This window comes from Lissotriton helveticus, chromosome 12 (assembly GCF_964261635.1).
Source record: "Lissotriton helveticus chromosome 12, aLisHel1.1, whole genome shotgun sequence".
In the NCBI taxonomy this organism is placed as follows: Eukaryota; Metazoa; Chordata; class Amphibia; order Caudata; family Salamandridae; genus Lissotriton; species Lissotriton helveticus.
In genome coordinates, this window is record NC_136073.1 from 426,422,825 (window position 1) to 426,436,479 (window position 13,655).

Consider the following 13,655-nt stretch of genomic DNA (forward strand, 5'->3'; position numbering starts at 1 on the left):
TGGGGGATGCGAGGCGGATGGGCGTGGGACTCGAGGTTGGGACTGTGGGGCGGAGGGTTGGCGGGGGCTTGATCTTGCCATGTGTTGTAAACAGGGCATCTACCGGCTGGGGTGGAGGGCCTGCCCCCGAGGTATAGAGGATTCTTGTTTTTTGTCTCCCGATGCCTGTTAGCATAGGGACCTGGAATGTTAAGGGACTGAACTCTCCGCAGAAAAGGCATAAGGTGTGGAAATACATAACGGACCACCACTTGGATATAGTGGGTCTGCAGGAAACTCACCTTACCCGCACGGATGAGCTGCGGCTTAAGCATAAGGCATATCCCATGATATACAGATCCTCCGCTTCCACAAAGCACAGGGGGGTGGCCCTCCTCTTCCATGCCTCGCTGCGTTTCCAGCCTGTGGCGGTGCGCACGGACAGGGAGGGTCGCTGGTTGATGGTGCGGGGATTAGTTCAGGGGAGGCTCTGTACCTTTGTTGTGCTGTATGCTCCTAATACTGGCCAGAATAAGTTTTTACAAAGTTTACTGCAGAAAGTGGGTGATTTTGTTGAAGGGCAGTTGTTTATCATGGGGGACTGTAATTTGGTGTGGGACGGGGCGCTGGATTGCTCTGGCGCTCGCAGGGCGGATACTGGTGTGTTCTCAGAGGTGTCGCGGCAAAAAGTGGTGGACATGGGGTTGATTGATGGGTGGCGATCTCTACATCCAACGTCCAGGGATTACACGTTTTTTTCTAATGTGCACCGCTCATATTCCCGACTGGACCATATATTTCTTAGCCAGGCTCTTAGAGGAGATGTCCTTGACTCCACCATACTGCCCCTCTCGGTCTCGGACCACAGCATGCTGGTACTTATTCTGCGCTGGTCGTCGACAGGCTCCGGGCAACGGAAATGGTATTTCCCGGCCTCGGTGCTTCGAGACGAGGCTTCTAACAAGGCGCTGCGGGTGGCCATTAGGGAGTTCTTTGCCCTCAACCCACCGTCGGATACCTCGGTAACCAACACGTGGGATGCCTTTAAGGCGTCCATCAGGGGCACTTGTTTGGGCCTTAACGCACAACTCAATAGGATGCGACGCAGGGAGAGGGAGGCCCTGGAGGCTGAACTGGCCTCTCTCGAGCAGGTACATAAACTCAACCCCTCGAGGGTGACCCTCCGGCCTCTCACGGCGGTACGGGGGAAACTGAGGGCCCATTACAATAACAGGGCGGAGTTTACCCTACTGCGGTTGGGCCGACAGTCCTACTCTTGTGGTAATAAGGTGGGGAGGCACTTGGCCCGACAGCTTCGTGACAGGCGGGAACGTGAGTACATTGGAGGGATTCGCGACTCTGCTGGACAACTGCAGCATCGGGACGAGACGAAGGCGGCCCTCTTCGGTCGCTTTTACTCGGACCTATACAGGGGGGAACAACTAGGAACGGCTGCCCAGAAGGCATACCTGGGGCGTCTAACCCTTCCGCAGGTGTCTAAGGAATGGAATGAGCTCTTAGGGGCACCGATTACCAGGGAGGAGGTGCTAGCGGCTATTACGAACTTGAAGCTTCACAAGGCGCCTGGCCCGGACGGTTACACGGCTGTGTTTTATAAATCTTACGCCTCCGAGCTTTGTGATTTCTTGGTCGCCCTTTTTAATGATGTGGCCTCCTCTGGTTCCTCCACTGGCTCCCTGGCAGAGGCGATGATTACGGTGTTGCCAAAGCCGGGGAAGGATCCGGCACACTGCGCCTCCTTTCGCCCGATAGCGCTTCTTAATCTGGACGCCAAACTATACTCGGCGATCCTGGCGCGTAGGCTCCAAGACCTTATGCCGGCGCTGATCCATCCGGATCAGTCTGGCTTCATCAAGGGGCGCCAGACGCATGATAACACGCGTCGGGTGGTACATCTTATAGAAAAAGCGGAACGGTTTCGTATACCGGCGGTTCTAGTGGGCCTGGACGCCGAGAAGGCCTTCGATCGGGTGGATTGGGGGTTCCTTTTCAATACCATGACTGCCTTTGGTTTTTCGGAGACCTTCATCACTATGGTGAGGGCCAACTACTGCTGCCCCCGGTCCCGGGTTGCGGTGAATGGTCATGTGTCGGCATTTTTTGCTCACACTCGCGGCACCAGGCAGGGTTGCCCTCTGTCCCCCCTGCTATTCGCGCTGAGCATTGAGCCGCTGGCGGTGGCGGTGCGGGAGCATGAGGGGATCCGAGGTTTACCATTCGCGGGGGAACAGCATAAGATTTCGCTCTTCGCGGACGATGTCTTACTCTCTGTTACTGATCCGGAGAGCTCGCTTCCTTGCGTCCGGGAGGCCCTGTTGGAGTTTGAGGGAGTGGCGGGCTTTAAGGTCAACTATAGCAAGTCGCACATCCTGAATCTTACCCTGTCGCAGGTCGAGAGGGACAGGGTGCTGCCGCTGACTCCGTTGTCCTGGGCCACGGGTTCGATTGTCTACCTGGGGGTCCACCTGACTCCGACGGTGGGCGGGCTGTTCCAGGCTAATTTCCCATCCTTGCTGGCGAAATCCCAGGCGGAATTGGATAGGTGGAAGCCGAAGTTTCTGTCGTGGCTGGGCAGAATCCATGCCGTGAAGATGGTCCTCCTCCCCAAATTCTTATATTTGTTCCAAGCCTTGCCTATCCCCGTGGGCAGCGATTTCTTTCGGCGCCTCAAGACTTCTTTATTGCGTTTTGTGTGGCAGGGGGGTCAGGCACGGGTCTCCTATGCGGTTCTCCGTCGGCCGAGATCGGAGGGTGGGGTTGGGCTCCCGGACCTGCAGTTGTATTACAAAGCAGCGCAACTAAGAGTTTTGGTAGAATGGTCGCAACAGACCTCCGAGAAACACTGGCTCCATATGGACCGATGCGTTGCCGGCAGGTCAATCTGGGACCTGGCCTGGAAACCGAAGAAGGACCGCCCCCTCAATGCATATATCAGCACTCCCACCGGCACGGTGTTGAAGGTGTGGGACTCACTGGCGGGAGATGACCGTTGGACCACGTTCCCTTCGCCGTTCACGCCCTTGCATTTCAACCCGGCTTTCCCGCCGGCGCTACATGAGGGGCCGTTTGCGGTGTGGAGGGAGGGGGGGTGTCGGGCGTTGACCCATTTGTTCCACGGCCCGGACACCCTCACTTTCGCTAACTGCATGAGGGATTATGGGGTTGCCCAGACTGAGCAATTCCGGCATGTGCAGCTGCTTCACTGGGCTACGTCGCCTGGAGTGGTGGAGGCGGCTACGAGACCACCGACGCCGTTCGAAGCCTTTATTTTGCGGACGTCTGCCATGAAGGGGGCCATTTCCTTCCTTTACCAACTGCTGCTTCAATCGGCTATAGCTCCTCGACCTCGTTATATGGGGCAATGGGAGGAAATGCTGGGGCGAGATGTCTCAGACGCGGAATGGTCGGCGCTGTGGCGCGACTTGTCGTCCTTTAACCATTCCTTGCACCTGAGGGAAGCCCATCTCAAAACGGTCATGCAGTGGTATATGTGCCCGACTAGGCTTCACCGCATTTTCCCGAGGACCTCGGATAAGTGCTGGAGGGGTTGCGGGCTTTTGGGGGACTTCCGCCATATCTGGTGGGACTGCCCGGTGATCCGTCCGTACTGGGAGGAAATCCTCTCCCACATGAAGGACATATTGCCTTATCCCATTGATGACTCTATGGCCTGTGTCCTGCTTGGGCTGCGGGACCCTGGCCTCATCTATCAGACCAGGGCGGATAAAAAGATTATGTGGCTGTGCCTCGGTGCAGCGAAGCTCACACTGGCTGCGGCCTGGAAGAAGAAGGAGGCCCCGGCGGTCTCCTTGTGGCACGCGCGGCTGTGGAGGTTGCTCAGTCTGGAGAGAGTGGCGGACATCTTCCTGGGCCAGTATAAGAATTTCCGGTATCAGTGGGGTCCTCTGGTTACGTTTCTGTCTAAGGGGTTGCCCTCGGCCGTCTGTCCGGCCTCTTTGAGGTCGATGCACCTCTTTCAAGTGTAATGTAGGTATGATTGAGTGTTGAGTGAATGGCGTCACCACTGGGGGGAGGGAGGGGGTGGGGTGGGGATGTTGGTTGTTTCTGTCTTTGGGCTGTGGAGGATCCACGAACTGCTTATCTGCACCGCTTGTATGGTTCCTGGAGGGCTAGGGCCCGGCGCAGTGCGGCGCTGGGTGTCTCAGCTGGACTGACCTAATGACAAACTGTTAGAACACTGTGTACAATGGTCCTAATTGCTATGTGGTCTCGCGCCTGGGCTGGATATGCATATGGAATGGCTTGAGTCACTGTTGCTGTGCGTACAAAGATTTTACCATGACTTTGAGTTATGTGCGGTTCCCCCGCAGCCCTCTGTTTATTTTCCTGTGCAACTTAAAATAAAATAAAACTTTTACAAAAAAAAAAATATGCTCATAAAATTAGATCAGATTCACATATAAAATAGCATAGGTAACATAAATATAAATCTCATTTCTTTTCTGCTACTTCTGTATTGTAAATTTGCAAGGACTAAAAAATCTTCTATTTAAAATGTCAAGTAGTGTGTTATGTTTTTGATCACTATTACTGATTTACTGTTTGATAATATTTTTTTATTAACATTTTTATTATATTTTTCCTCAGATTCAACTATGCCTACAAAAATAAGAGAGATGAAGGCTGCAAAACGTCAAAGACAGCAGGAGAAAAAAAAAATGCAGCAGTCCTCTAACAAAAAGATTTCTCAAGCGATGAAGAAAGCACCGGGTAAGAGCTCTAAATATTTCATAAAAAATATTTCAAATAAAAAAAATATTAGTACAGAAAATGTTTCAATCCATAACAACACAAGTAAATCAAATGGAAAGAAAAGGACAAATGAAAATGTTACTGCTAGAGCAAGAGATAAATCTGTGCATGATAGTAGAAGGAAACAACAGTTTACGGAGATTCGTAAACGAATGTTCCGTAACAGGATAATTGGCAATTTGTTAAAAAATATTAAGAAAGGTCAACAGAAATTAGTTTTTTATAGGAGAAAAAAAAAAGTTGAGAAAGTTATTGATCAGGCTTTTGAAATTAAACGTAAGTTATTTATTTTGATAATCAATAGAATTAGGAAGCTAAACAAGGCAATTTTTGATTTCAAAAGAAATAGTAGATGGAAGAGAATAGTTAATCGTAGTAATTTTTGTGAAGTTTTTTCTGGAGAATGGATACATAGTTCAAGCTGTGAGGCATTTTTTAATGAAGAGAGTTATTTCCAGGATAATGATTTGGTGCATGCAGTTGACATCAGTGGTCGTGCTTATGAAGTGAAAGATGGTTGTCCAGTTGAAAAAGAAAAACTTGTGACAACAGAGGCAGAAGAGTTGTTAGGTAATGAGGTTTTAGGAAGACGTGCTAAGGGTCCTGTGTACACCTGGAAGTGTAGTAGTATTTGCAGTGTGCGACAGGATTCTATCAATTTGCTTTGTGATTTTGTACGGTCATTTAACAAGAAAAGTTTGAAGCAGAAAATGAGGTTGTTGCAAGAATTAGATCCTTGCAGAGTGAGAGAAGTGACAGGTTTGCATGGTCATTCACTGGCTTGTCTTTCCAGGAGAGTATGCCAGAGTGTTTTTCATCATTTCAGGATGCTAGCAGTGCATCATAACAAAGTGAGGAAGTTAGTTAGACTGTTGTATTATGCTAAGAGTCCAGCAATTATGCTGAAACAATTATGTGCTGCTCTTCTGCATGGTTCTGAAATAGATGTGAGGAATATATGTGAAGAAATTGAGTTTTGTTACTTTGGAAGTAAAGAGGAGAATGTTGAAATTGAGCAAGAAATAGAGGGTCATTTGGAAGATACTGTACATGTTTCCAGTACAGATAATTTCCAGAGGGAAATTGCGACGTTTGACATGAAATCAAGTGAGAGGCCTAATTTCACTTGTGTGTGTTGTCGACGCACTTATTATAAGAATCAGACTAAGTTAGTGGATTTATATGCAAAAAGTGAAAGGGAAAATAATAGTGAATGGAAGGATTTTGCAACATACTTGATGGTAGAAAATTGTTTTGATTTGGGATTGGATCAACGTGTGTGTACTTATTGTTGTAACAAATTAAAACAAAACCAGATGCCTGCTAGAGCAGTTCATAATAATCTGGAATTGGTTGAGATTCCTTCTGAATTGAAGGACTTAAATACTTATGAATCTATTTTGATTCAAAGTATCCATCCCTTTCAGGCTATTGTAAGAATGGAGCCAAAGACAGGGAAATTGCCTCCATCAGATTTACAGAGAGGATTAAAGGGAAGAGTTGTTTATTTGCCTCTAGATTTGAAGAAAAACATTAACACAATTGGAGTAGAAAAAGTGGAAGAGGAACCTCTGGTTATCTTAGTTAATGGGGTTCCGACAAAGAATAAGAAAATATGGCAAGATTTAGTAGATGTTAGGAAAGTTAAAAAGGCAACATTGTATTTGAAAAAAAATAATAAATACTATAAGAATGTATATGTTGAAGAAGAGGAAGTAAGTGAGGAAGAGGATAGCGATTTGTGTGCTGGTCAAATTGAGAAAGTAGAACTCTCTACTAGTGAGGAAATATATGAACATTATAGTGTTCATCCTTTGCATTCAAAGGAAGTCATGGGGAATGCTATTGAGTTGTTTCAAATGAAACAAGCCAAAGGGAGTCCCATTAGTGTTTGGGAGCAAAGTTTGGAAGCTCGGTGTTTCCCACAGCTTTTTCCAACAGGTCAGGGAGGAAGATATGATGAGCGACCTCATCAAATTCCTGCTTCTGAATACCGGACTTTGCGATTGTATGCAGGAGATGCTAGGTTTCGACAATGCATTCCATATTTGTTTCATCTCCTGTTTGAAAGCGATCTGTCTGGACTGTCATATGCAGTGAACCACATCTTGAAAAGTGGTATACACATGCAAAACATCTCGGCAAGTGATTTTATGGATAAAGTGAATGTCCAAGATAGTATTTTGGATTCTCACCTGATTAATCTCATGGCGTGTCAGCGTGGTACTAATGAGTACTGGTACCGTCGTCATGGTGATTTAAAATGTATGCTGAGGAACTTAGGTACTCCCACATGGTTCCTCACTCTGAGCTGTGCCGAGTATGGCTGGGAAGACTTACTTGAATTTCTACGAGAGGCAAATGCTAACGTAGAAAACATCGAATTCAAGACACCCGGAGAACTGTGCTCTTTGGATCCAGTCAATGTATGTAGGTACTTCAATCATAGATTTGAAGCTATGATGTCTTTCATCATGAATAAGAAGAATCCACCTCTTGGAGAGGTGTTGGATTTCTTCTGGAGAAAGGAGTACCAAGCAAGAGGTGCTCCTCATATACATATGTTGCTGTGGATCAAGGATGCACCTAAATTTGGAACGGATCCAGATGACTCAGTGATGAGTTTCATCCAACAGTATTCTACGTGTGCTGTTCCAAACGCAAAGGAGAAGAAAAGCCTAAGAGAAAAAGTTCTGCGTTTCCAAAGCCATCGATGTGGAAAGTACTGCCGTCGTAAATTCCGAAACAAGGACAAGTTCTACACTAAATGTCGTTTCGGCTATCCACGACCGGTGATTTCTAAAGGAAGAGTAAACAGTTTGATGTCTTCGCTGCGACACAATGTCATGAAGAAATCACCTAAAAACACTTACAATTTGAAGAGGAACGAAGAGTCCAAGTACATCAACGACTACAACCCGGTGATTTTGTCCATGTGGAATGCTAACATGGATATACAGTTTGTGGCTGATAACTGTATGGCTGTGGCTCGGTATGTGACGTCTTACATCACCAAAAAAGAGAAGACAGAATTGAAGGATATGTGGGAGGACATTTCCCATGAAAAGAGCCTCAGCAAGAAGTTGTACAGTTTCAGTCTGAAGATGTTGTCGCATCGAGAAATCGGAGCGTACGAATGTTCTGACCGGTTGTCTTCAGCAAGTCTCTATGCCAAGTCCAGGAGTATCGTTTGGGCGAGTCTTGGTCTTGCTGCAACGCGTAATCGAGTTCTCAAACCTGTGCGGGAAATTGAGTATTTGGCGGAAAAGGAGCCAAACAGTACCGACATTTTGAAGACCAACATGTTGGATACATATTATCCAAATCGAAGCAGTCACCTCGAGAATGTTTGTCTGTATGAGGTTCTGCAAAATTACATGTTCAAGAGGAACATCAAAGAAGATACTGAGAAAGGAGTGTATGCTGTAATAGGAAGTGAGGGATGTCTGGTGAAGCAAAGAAAATGCCACTTGATAAACCATCGAAAATTGAGTGGCGAATCTCCTGAAAAAAAGGAGTTTTTCTATTTAGCACTTTTGCAACTTTTCAAGCCTTGGCGTGCAGAAGAGGAACTGCTTGGAGATTTCCTCTGTTATGAAGACTCTTTCAATGCCGCCAAGGAGACCATAGAATGTCCTGCTTTTCCCAAATATGTAGAAATGTTGAATGCGGAAATTGAGCAGGAAGCAACAATTGCAGCCGAGATTGCCAGAGACAGTTCTCAGGACAGTCAGAGTTCTGCTTCATTGAGTCAGGATCCACTAGGAGGACCTCTTATTGAAAATGAAGCTGCCACTGCTATGAATGAGGTGGAAAGAGCCATGGCACATGCTCAAGAGGATGTGGTTAACTTAGAAGAGTTGGAAAGGCAACTCAACGTTGAGCAGAGGAAAATATATGACGAAGTTACCATGCAAATTGATCATGGATTAAGTCATGATAAGAAAGAGTGCTCATGTACGTCGTTGAAGCCTGTCCGACTGTACGTGAGTGGAGAAGCGGGAACTGGAAAAAGTTTCCTCATTAAAGCAATTTCATGCTATTTGCAGGAAAGGACAGAGTCATCGCTGTCTTGTGTTGTCACTGCTCCAACTGGACTGGCAGCACATAATATTAAAGGGATTACTTTACATCGTTTACTGATGCTGCCAGTGGAGCATGACAACAAATTAGAATATCACAAGCTATCTGGAGATGCTTGTTTTGAAGTTTCAAGAATCTTGAGGAAAATGAAACTTCTTATCATTGACGAAGTAAGCATGGTTTCCAATGTCATGCTTGCCTTTGTGCATTTGAGGATGCAAGAAGTTCTCAAAACAGAGTATGATGTGTTATTTGGTGGCAAACACATCATTGTTTTCGGATATCTTCTGCAGCTGACACCAGTGAAAGGGCAACCTGTGTTCAAAATGCTCACGCATGAAGATACCAGGAAGTGCCTAGGCAGCATTGGCAACGTCAATATATGGTTAAACTTCAATTATGCTGAACTGCATGAAAATATGCGTCAGGCAAAGGATGAAGTTTACAAGACTATTCTACAAGATGTTAGAATTGGAAAAGTGACCGAGCATGGAAAAGAAGCTTTACATGCACGATTACTGTCAAATTTATATCCAGAACAAGATGTTGTGCCTGAGAATATTTTTCAGAAAATTACTGATAAGAAATCTGGAATATGTTTGATGCCAACTCTTGCAGAATGTGCCAAATTTAACAACAAAATGTTGCATTTAGAAAAGCAAGAGATTGTGAAAGTGGAAGCTATTGATAGAGTACAGCATATGGGATCAACAATTATTTTGTCTGAGAATCTGAAATCAAAATTGGATTCATTAGAGAAGACTATATCTAAAACTGCAGGTTTTGAAAAGACTCTGAATGTGTGCTTGAACTGCCGTATAATTTTAAGAAGGAATTTACATGTTGAAAGAGGTCTGGTAAATGGATCAATGGGTAATGTTGTTGATTTTGTGAAATACAGAAATAGAGATGGAATTGAATTTTTAAAAATTAAATTTGATGGCATTGAGGAAGTACAGCTAATTGCTCGTTGTTCTGCTAGATTTTTGCTTGTAAAAGACTTATATGTTCGCCGTAAGCAGTTCCCTGTTTGCTTGGCATATGCGGTGACAATTCATAAATCGCAAGGTTTAAGTGTAGACACTGCATTGGTGAATATTGGCAGTTCTGTGTTCAAGGAGGGTATGGCATATGTGGCATTGTCACGAGTTAGAACTTTATCGGGATTGTACTTGATTGAGTGTGATGTCAGAAACATTTGTGCAGATCTAGATTGTGTTAAGGAATACAATAGGTTAAGAAGAGAGTATGCGCCACATTTGCCTCAGTTTCCTTTGTTTGAGAAACGTCTGGTAGGCCGGAAACGAAGAAATGAGAACAATACTGGGGAGGTTGTAGCAAAAAGACAAAAAGTGAATGAACCTAAAATTACAAGCAGAAACAAAGAGGATTCTGTTGAAGATGTTGTTGGTTTTCAGTTTGAAAACAGTTCTGGTGTCAACTGCTATGCTAATGTAGTAATGAATGTTTTGTTTTCTCTAAAAAATGTAAAAGAAGAGATTGTGGTCAATTCTGATCAAAGATTTTGCAGTTTGTTGAATTCTGTGTTAGAGAAATGTAGCACAGATAGAACAAAAATAGAAAGTGTGTCTGAAATTCGAAACCTGTTAGACAGATGTTCAGGGCAAACACAATTCTCTCAAAATATTCAGCAAGATTGTCAGGAGTTTTTAATGTATATGCTTGATGTATTACATGCTGAAGGTGTAGATGTAGATCAGCTGTTTGGGCTTTCTTATCAATGGCAGCATGACTGCGAGAACTGTATGGTATCAAGTACTACTAGTGTAGACTCAGAAAGATTTATATATTTAACTTTGCCAGACAGTAAATCAGTCTCCTTTAATAAGCTAGTAAAAGCTGCTAATCACAGCATGGAGTGTAGCCAATGTAAATCTGAAATGATGTCCACATTATTTATACGAAAATATGGCCAGTACGTCATTTTAATGTTCCAACGATGTAGGCCTGATGGAACAAAATTGACAACTTTAATAAAAAAATTTGTAGCTTCGCAGTTGTCAATATCAGGAAGGACTTTTGTAACTACAGCAATTATATATCATGACGGCCCTTCAATATCATCAGGACATTACACAGCTTATTTAAAGTCTAGAAATGGCTGGTCATTCTGCAATGATTCTGTTTTAATTTTCAAAAAAAAATTGCCGTATGACCTTAAAAACTCTTACCTGGTGTTTTTAAAACCAAAATTTTAGGAAAATAATCTCGGGATATGATCTGTGGAATTTCAAGAAGTTCTAATGGCTCCTACACAATTTGGCCTTGAGGATAAGTGTAGTTCAGAGACATAACTTCTAATCAAAGGATTGGACATTATGGAGATGTATGTGCACTTTAAATGAGTTCAGAAAAATTGTTTCTTTTCATAAGCTAATTGAAGCAGCCAATCAAAACATGGAGTAGAGGGAATGTAAGTCTGCAATGCTGTCTACTGTTTTACATTGCTTTGTGATTAAAAGTGATGTAGAGAATTAAATAATTGTAGTACTCATAGAGGTAGTGTAAGTCTGCTTCATATTAAGCAGTATCAGTGTCATAGGAAATGTAGAACATGACTGACCAAGAAGGGGAAGATATTATTATTCCAGGATTGTGAAAATGATCTTCAACATTTTAATTCTGAAAGTTGCGGAAATGCCAAATGATGGGATTGGCTTACAAGAAATCCAAGAGTTATAAATATCTCTGACTAGATTTGGCCTTGTGGAAAATAGTGGTAGAGAGCAAGAAGTCATTTATTGCATGTAACGTGTTTTTAAAAACGATGGAGGTTTTCTTTCAGAAAGTGGCGGGCTGAAAGTAATAACAGCACAAAAGAGTGTAAGCTGTTTATAGGACATCCTTGGACGTCATGGAAAGTAAGTTAACTTTAAGGAGTTCTGAATTTTATTTTCTGATGTTGTATGGGTTTTTTAAACACAATCATTTTGATTGTGTTTTTTTTTCCCCGCTGTTACATGATGAATACCTTCAAGTCACTGTTTTTAGTGAATTTTGATACATTCTGAGAACAGCAAAAATAAACCATTTAACATGTATAATTAATTCTGTACTGTTTGCATTTATGATGTATATGTAGAACTGTGTAGGAGGCATGGAGAAGGTGAGTTTTCTGTAAGTGTTAAATTTATTGTATGCAGTGCTGCACTTCTACGTAATCTTTCATATGCTGGACTACATCTGCACAATGAGATACCTAAGCAAAGGAAACACAAGTGATGTGATTGTGAAATGAGCAAAATAAATTGCACATATTTCAATTACATCACTTGAGTTTCCTATCATTACGAATCACATTGTGCAGATCAAGTTTAGGTCTGTCCAGGGAAACATAGGAGGTTTCTACTTTGTTGAAGAGTGCAGTGGACATGACTCACTTCATTAGTAGACTTTCACAGATATTATCTCCTCTGTACACTTCAACAAGTGTAAATCTCATCTTGAACTCTGAGTAGGCCTCACCTCAAACAAATCTCTGGATAGGAGACATGTTATTGGCATACTGAAGCGACACTTTTCTGAAACAAGAGCAATGCAAAAGATGCACCATGTTTTAAGATAGTCCTCACTTCATCTGCATCAAGATACTGTTAGTTTAAAATGTATATCTTTAGCATTGTGTAGAGGACCTGGAGAAGCAGAAGCTTCTGTCAGTGTCAAAGTTGTTGAAAAACTATTTGTCCTTCAATATTTTCCCTTGTCTTTTGTAATTTTTAAATACATATTTTAATTTTTTTTTAAATGTTGGTTCTCTCTTTCACAGATTGAAAGTATAGAAATAAAATGTGATTAATTTAACAGCAATTACAAGGTAAATAGTTGTACTCTTTTCGTTACATTTCTATCACATTCACCTACTATTAGATCCACTGCTTCACTTCTTTAATCCTCAGTTTCCTGCCTTTGCTACTTTCCTCATTCCTTTCTCTATTACCTATTTACTCAACTCCTTCCACTCTTTTTCTCAGTCCCTCTGTTCTCATAGTTCCTCAGTCTTGTTCACTCACTCCATCTCTATTACTCTTAGTGTCTGTGAATTACTTTCCCAACTTTTTTTTTTTGGGGACCGCTTCCTGGGAAGTTGCCCGGTTCGCAAACCAGCAGCGTTATGGCAGTCCACCATTTTGTGTTTCGTTCGAATCAAGATACAAGATGGAGGGCAAATAATGTTCAGAATAGGTAGAAGGGGGCACGGTAGATGTATCTTGACCCCCTTGGTTTTCTGAGGGTGGCTCAGGAGGACCATAGTTCTTCACTCTTGTTCACTCTCTCTGTTTCTATTAATGTCACTGTTTATGACTGATCAAAAAAATGTTTTTTAAAAAAGAACAGTAACTATAAGGGAAGGAAATAGACAGTTATGTTAAAAGAAAGACAGCTAAAGGGAGTAAACTAACGATACTGTTACCTACAATCCACTGCTGTTGATGTTACTGACCATGTCATGAATGATGTAATATGTGAAATCATCAACAGTGGATTGTAGGTAACAGTATCCTTATTTTACTCCCTAGAGCTGTCTTTCTTTTAACATAACTGTGTATTTCCTTCCCTTATAGTTACTGTTCTTTTTTAAAAAATATTTTTTTGGTTAGCTTCCGGTACGCGTACCGGGTAGCGCTCCGGGAGCGAACTAAGAGAAATACAGGTTGGCAGAGTTCCAAATTTTCTACTAATTTTTTTATAATGGGGAGTTAGTTCTGAAAAGAACTTTTTTTTTTATGTTTTTGTTGTTTTATATTTTTTTTAGTATTTTTTGAACATTTTTTTACTTT

The 13,655-nt window shown here is 43.0% G+C and overlaps 1 long non-coding RNA gene across 1 annotated transcript; it reads left to right on the forward strand.

Annotated features, from left to right (window-relative positions):
• Positions 1 to 4,634: 4,634 nt before the first annotated feature.
• LOC144797616 (uncharacterized) lies at positions 4,635 to 12,691 on the forward strand. The gene is made up of 3 exons (XR_013603429.1): positions 4,635 to 4,731; positions 11,663 to 11,738; positions 12,644 to 12,691. It is a non-coding gene; the product is annotated as an uncharacterized LOC144797616 (long non-coding RNA).
• Positions 12,692 to 13,655: the final 964 nt, after the last annotated feature.